We start from the raw sequence: 7,847 nt of genomic DNA, 5'->3' as shown, positions 1-7,847 counted from the left end.
AGTCACCCTAACCTTCAGCAATAACCAATCTGATCAGTCAGCTGCCATCAACCTTAAGGTGAGACCCTCCACCAGCAAAAGAATTATGACTCACTGAAGGCTCAGATAATTATTAGCATTTTTGGCCATAATGTATTTTTAAATAAAGGTATGTGCATTGTTTTTAGACATAATGTCATTGTACACTTAATAGATGACAATATGCTCTAACCATATTTTTATATGCACTGAAAAACAAAAAATTCCTGCGATTCACTTATTGCAATATTAACTTTATTACAGTGGTCTGGAACCAAACCTATGAAATCTCTGAGGTATACCTGTATCTGAAAAATATGATGAAACAGGAGTGAACATAGAAAATATAAAATATTTAACATGTTGCGTTTTATCATGCAAGTGTAATTATGTGTTTGGAATATAGGAACTGGAGAGCAATCAAAGTGAGATTATGAGGTAAATGAGGAATTCACACCATGTTATTAATAGCCGAAATTTACTGAATGTTGACAGCGTGCTGGGCACTAGTCTGTTGAGTGTGAATTATCTCATTTTCTTCTCACATCAACCTTGTGAAACGATACAATTATGTCCCTGTTTTACATTTGTGAAAACAGACAGAGAGGTAAATACACCTAGCCAAAAGTCACTCAGCAAGGAGCTGGCAGAGCTAAACTTTCAGCCTAGGCAGTTTAGCTCTGAGCCCAACACAGATATCTGAAGTATACAGGAAGCAAGAGATTGAATGTAAGTTTCAAGGTAAGCAATTAGGTAAAGGAGGTGAACTAACCAAGAAGACACGGAGATCATTTAGCATTTCTACAGCAAATCAATCCACAAATATTTTTTGAGCACCTACTATGTGTTCCCCACTGTGGGAGTCACTGTGAAGGCTGCAAATCTGATAAAGGATATAGTTCCCACCTGCAAGGAGGTCATGGTCAAGATAGAGAAATAGAGACTCTTCTGGCCCTCCCTTGTCAAAAGAAAGCTTTCTTGCAGCTCTCCTTGGCGTCTCCCAAGAAGAAAGGTGGGAGAATGCAGAGGGAAAGGACCACACAAAGGGAGAGAGGAGCTCAGCGGTTAGGGCACAGATTCTGGAGCCAGGCTAGACTCAAGTCTCTGGTTGGCATTTAACAGCTGTGTGACTTTGGTGAGTAACTTAATGTCTCTGTGCCTGTTTCCTCATTAGATTGTGGCTTGGATTACAATGATTTAATTCACATGGAGTACACAGAACAGGGCCTGGCAATCAATAAGTGTTCCTACATAATTGCAACTAGAGTAGTTGTCATGGCTTAAAATTCATATGAATGGACTTTTCTCTATTGCATTTTTCTGACCCTGGCTCTAGGTACCTTAAGGCATCAATCATTTGCTTTGCATGGGAGAATGGAGGGATGAGATTTGGGATCGAATTGGAAAGAGGAAGGTAGAGAATTTCCATTCGGGGCTAGCAAAACTAAGACTTTTTTAGTTGAAGCCATGATGCTGAAAGCTAGGTTTCGTTGTGAGAGAGAACCTTGTTCAAGTTCCTCTGGCTGTCACTTAGCAGATCAAAAGCTAGAGGACTGAGGTCACAGTGTCCCCACAGTGCAGAGAAGACACTGCTTCAACCTGGGATGCCTCCAGACAAAGGAGGCTGTGAATGAGGGCAAGAGGCAGTGGGCATCCATAGACTGTGGAAGGAGGGGGGCTGGCACTTGAGGCCCCTGTGTTCTGATGGCCTCCTCCACAACTAAGCCTGGGAAGGACACAATAAATGGGTTGAGGCAATACCAGAGGCTCAGGGGTTTCTCCACCTCTTTTCACTGGGTACTGTCTGAGGGTCCCTTTTCTGGGGTGCTGTCTGATCCCATATTCCCAAGCAGGAGAGATGTGGCCATGCCAACAGAGGGCAGAAAGTGGTCCTTTGATGAGGCAACATGGAATACAGGAGCCCAGCCTCATCCATGGGAGGCTGGGATGTGAAGCTGAGGGGTGAGAGCCTTCCATGGTGCCCCTGTGTAGAACTGCCCAGTCCCTGCCCTTGGAAGAGGCCATGGTGTGGACTCCTGGGCTGCAGCTCACAGTAGACTGAGCTAAGCAGAGGCCTGGAAGCAAGCAGAAGACAGGCCCTGACAACTGAAGATCTCGACAGTAGAGTCCAGCAGAACTCAGAGGGACCCATGTGAGCAAACCTGGGCCTGACCCAGCTGTAGGCCCAGCCTCAGGCCAGTAGGTCCTGGTACCCTTCTACCAGGAGGCAGCATGCAGTGTCTTTCCCAAACACCTGGGTACTGCCATCTCAGGGAAGGAGGAGGGTAGGGGGAGGCATCCTAAAATATAGAACATTTATTTCACAGACGTGCAGTCACTCCAAAGAGACAGACAGGTAAGAAGAGATGGGGACACTGAGCTTAGCAAGGCTGGTTTCCCCTCCACCTTCTTTGGTACCCAATTCTGGCAGGGAATCACAAGGAAGTGCAAATCCATCTAGAATATAAAGATGCTACATTTACTTGAACATCTGAACACAGTGTGAGGGAATCAGTGATTCTGATACTTTTAGATACCTATATCTGATGACCAGTTCACTGTTGTAAGCTCCAGACAGCTACCTTTGCTTATAAAGAAAGATTGCTGGAATACTGGAGAGTTCAGATGCAAACCCTGATGCTTGGGTCCCATGCCCAGAGATACTGATTTAACTGGCCTGAGGTGTGGCCTGGAAGCAGCATTTTCAATGACCCCCATCCTCTCCAGGTGATTCCAATGGGAAGTCATGTTTGGAAACCACTTAATAGAAAACATGTAGGATTGGTGTGGTGGCTCACACCTGTAATCCCTGCATTTTAAGAGGCTGAGGTGGGAGGATCACTTGAAATAAGGAGTTCGAGACTGGCCTGGTCAACATAGTGAAACCCCTGTGTCTACTAAAAATATTAAAAAAAAAAAATTAGCCAGGCATGGTGGCAGGTGCCTGTAATCCTAGCTTCTTAGGAGGCTGAGGCAGGAGACTTGCTTGAACACAGGAGGTGGAGGTTGCAGTGAGCTAAGATGGTGCTGCTGCACTCCAGCTGGTGCAACAGAGCAAGACTGTCACAAAAAAAAAAAAAAAAAGAAAAGAAAAAGAAAAAAAGAAAACGAAAACATCTCTTCATTGCTCAGGACACTTTCTGAACACAGAAGTAATACATGAGAGTGAGATGTCCTTGTTCTTATTGTAAACACACCTTTCCTGACATGAGAGAAGGGAAGTGCCATCCAAGGAACAGATCTTGGCTAATCTGGCATTTTTCTGGTGTACACTTAGTGTTCTTCATGATAAAACATATCTGCAAAATGTCTTGCCCACTGTAATACAAACCAGATATGGGAGTTAAGAGGAAATTTTAAATTTCTTAGTAACCATCATAAAAAAGTAGAAAGAAGTGAAATTAATTTTAATAGTATCTTTTATTTAGCCTCATATATAAAAAACTTTCCAACATGGCATCAAATGTAGAAATTATTAAAATATTTTGAATTTTTTGTGCTAAGTCTTCAAAATCTGGTGGGTGTTTTACACTTACAGCTCATTTCAATTTGGAATAACCACATCTCACATGCTTAGTAGTCACATGTGTCTAGTGGCTGCAATACTGGACATTGCCAGTGTTAATAATGTGGCATTAGTATTAAATGCCGAACTGAGTGCTTTTAAAGAGATGACATTCTATCATTTAAATTGATTTTCCTTTGGAAATATGCAGATGTTATCAGGGACCCAAGAACATAATATTTGTTTTCTTTTATTACCCCAAAGCTCTGTCTAGGTATAAATTGTCCTGCTGAACCCTGGTAGCTCTTCAGGGCTTAATAGAAACCTTGCTTTTCTTTCTCCTTCAGAATCAGTTCTCCAGAGAAAGTAGACCATAAATTCAGTCTGGGAAGTGGAAAATGTAATGGAAAGCAATGCCAAGAAGTTCTAAGAGCTAAAAAATGAGGTCAACATTCAGGCAGAAAAATTAGGATTATTTTTTTTTTCTGTAACTCATGGTACTGGAAGAAATGTACAACCCTGGCAGCTGAAGACGACCACTTTGCCTCCTTCCAAAACTCTTGGGACCCCTTCCATCTTTCAAGAAAAAGAAGCCCAGATTCAGTTTAGTACATATGATACCTGGAGGTCAGGTTACCATGCTTCAGTAATAAGAAGACAAGCATGAAGATGGAGCAACAGGTTGAAGGTGACAGGAAAGATGAAAAGCCTCTGGGGCCTGAGGACGATTTGCCTGCTAGAATCTAAAATCACCTCTTTCCAAACTGCTTGCTAATATAGGTAATGAAATCCTATTGTTTCAGCCACTTTCAACCAGGTATTCACAAATTGTAGCTGAAAGCACCCTGATATTATAAGAAGGCCAAGGAAGTAAACTGGGAGGTGAATTGAAGAGTGTGTAGAAATCATATTATTTTGATGGATATTATGATAATAATATACATTTATTAATGCTTTGAAACTAAAGAAGCATTTCACCTTGATTATATACTTCCTGTGAAGGTAGATAATATACTTTTTGAAGGAAGAACATTTACAGTACACTTTTAAAATAAAAATATTTTCTGATCTCTTGAAGCAAGCTGGACATGAGAGAAGCCACATGATTTGTGGGTGAATTATCCTCATTTTAAAAGGAAAAGACTGTATCATAAGTCCATAGAAGAAAATAATTCAGCAGAAAACGAAACAAAAAGAAAAACTTCCCAGGATAATAGTTCCCAATAACCTTAATTACAAAAGACATCCTTTAAGGTCACCCTCCAAATGACAGTGGTTGAATTTTGAATATTTGTTCATTGTGGGAGCTGAGAGGATAATGACAAAATTACTTTGACTACAGTGACACTTTTAATCAGTCCTGTCCTATCACTCACAATAGCATTCCCATTAGTTTGAAAAATAATTGCACAAGTGTGTGCCAGATATCTGTAGTTAGTAGAGAGAATCACAATACCTTTGATTCTTGGAGACCCGCAGCCCTACAGACAGGAACCATTTTTCTAGAAAATTCTGCCAATCCAATTAAGAAGGTCACCTTGGGAAGATGACAACAGGGAATCATTATCCTCGTTGCTATGGTGGCAGTGGGTGTGGTGTTGCAGCATCACTCCAAAACAGAATTTCAAAATCCTATTTTATTTCTTGAGTGCTATCACCCCTGAAAACCTAACTCATTAACTCTAGAGTTTAGGTAATTAAGATAGGAAGCAAACTGATAAGAAATTAAACCAGTATGCATAATGTATATGTCTAAGGAGGATGGTATTTCCAGGGCTCTGGGAAGCAGGCTAATCAGGTTTCAATCAGGAACTCATCATTCAGAGAGAGAAAATTAATTCAGGATGGGAGGCAGGAGGGAGCAAAAGCACAGGCAGAACCTCAAAATCAATTTAGATAAATTTATCCTTCTTGGGAGGAGGAAAACCCTCAGACTCCCTCGCACAAAGGTCCATGCTACAGCAGAGTCTGAGTGTGAAGTTTTCTGATAACCTGCAGCAGAGAGATGCAGTTATATGTTGCAGTAACACTCTTTAAAAATGCTCTGAATTCTAAAACCTGTTTAAACCAAGTGTTCTAGATCTCCTTGGCTTAATAATTTCCAGAGAAATAGCCATGCAGAGAGGGTGATAAGATGTTAGGTCATTCTCTAGAGCAGGTTTCTGTGGCAGACTCAACTTCTTAGCATATTGGGGGTCTACTCTGACAGGGGTTGTGTGTTTGTATACGTGTACTGGGAAAGGAGGGATTGGAGATGTTTCTGAATTTCCAGCTCTGTACAAATCTCTGCTGCTATAAAGTGCCTTTTCCTGAAAAAGAGGAAATGCTCAAAATGTTACAATGTATAGTTGATATTTCTGAGCTCTTTTTCAGTTGGAGAGATGTTTATAGAAAATATAGTTTCCTGGAAGAGAGTCACCCAGAAAAATATGGTCATAGCAGAATAATATCTACTTCCCTCACCTCATTCCTAATCTTTTAATACTTGGGCCCAACCACTGTAAAATAGAGTTAGAGCAGCAAGGCAGAGGAGGGGACTGAACTACAGGTCGAAATACTAAACAGCAAACACTTGAAGCATAAAATGGATGTCCATGAAAAAGAATTGCCCAGTTTGCCAATAAACATCTCAAATTTCCAGTTTTAAGCTATTAGTCAGCACTGATAACATCTATGTTTTTTCTTCAAGTAACTTTTCAACGTCTGCTGTAGTTCTCCCATTATTCATAGAAAAGTTAAAACTTACTCATAGTTTTAAATAAAGACAACGCCAAAGAAGAAAACTGATTTGATTCACATGGTTGAGGAAGCTTTGTGAAAACAAATGAAGTGACTGGCACAATTGTTAACTGGAGTACAGATATTAGATTAGATATTAGTATTGCATCAATATTAAATTTCCTGAATTTGATAACTGTAGTATGGCTCTGTAAGAGAATACCTTTATTTATAGGGAAAACATATCAAAGTATTTAGGAATAAAGGGGTGTAATGTAGGCAGCGTAATCTCAAATGGTTCACAAGAAAGAGAAAGAAAGTGATAATGATAATGGACATGGCAAATATTAATGATAGGTGAATCTTGGTAAAGCTTATAAAGAAATTCCTTCCACTATTCTTCAGGCTTTTCTATTAGTTTAAAATCATTTCAAAATAAAACATAAATACCAAATTAAATAATTTTATATGGACTTACCTGAATGCTATAGTTGTTAATATTCAGTTTTCTTAACATGAAAATATTTATTTTAAAAGACTCCTGCACAGCAAAGGAAGAAATCTACAGATTAGAGAAAATATTTGCAAATCATATATCTGACAGTCTCAGAACAGCTCCCACAACTCAATAGCAGAAAGCGCTTAATAACCCAATTAAAAGATGGACAAAGGACTGGAATAGACCTTTTTCCAAAGAAAATGTACAAATGGAAAACTGGTATATGAAAAAGTGCAAAACATTCTTAATACGAATCAAAACCACAGTGAAATATCACTTCACACCTGTTAGGATGGCTACTATCCCCCAAACAAAAAAAATTAAATGTAAGTAAGGATTTGGAGAAATTAGAATACTTGTATACTGTTGGTAGGAATGTAAAATAGTATGACCAATATGGACAACAGTATGAAGGCTCCTCTAAAAATTAAAAAAAAAAATAAAACTTCTGTGTGATCCAACAGGCTCACTTCTGGGTATGTATCCAAAATAATTGAAATCAGGATCTTGAAGAGATATTTGCACCCAGTGTTCATTGAACCATTATTCACAATAGCCAAGATATAAAAATAACCTAAATGTCAATTGATAGGTAAATGGATAAATAAAATATGGCATATTCCTAAATACTATTCAGCCTTAAAAAAAAGAAGGATACCTTGCCATTTGTGACAACATGGAAGAATCTGGAAGATATTATGCTAAGTGAAATAAGCTAGACACAGAAGGACAAATATGGCATGATTCCACGTATATGGGGTGTCTAAAATAGTGAAACTTACAGAAGCAGAGAATAGAATGGCAGTTGCTAAGGCCTAGGAGGTAGGGAAATGGGAAGTTGTTGTTCTATGGGTATAAAGTTTTCAGTTATGTTAGAAAAATAAGTTACAGAGATCTGTTGTACAACATAGTACTCATAGTTGATACTGTATTGTGAATTTAAAATATTAAGAGCACTTAAAATATTAAGTGTTCTTACAAAGAGAAAACAAAACAAAAACAAAGAGGCACAAGGAAACTTTATTTATTTATTTATTTATTTATTTATTTTTGAGACGGAGTTTCGCTCTTGTTACCCAGGCTGGAGTACAATGGCGCAATCTCGGC

This window comes from Callithrix jacchus, chromosome X, assembly GCF_049354715.1.
Source record: "Callithrix jacchus isolate 240 chromosome X, calJac240_pri, whole genome shotgun sequence".
In the NCBI taxonomy this organism is placed as follows: domain Eukaryota; kingdom Metazoa; phylum Chordata; class Mammalia; order Primates; family Cebidae; genus Callithrix; species Callithrix jacchus.
Note: the sequence above shows the minus strand (reverse complement) of the source record.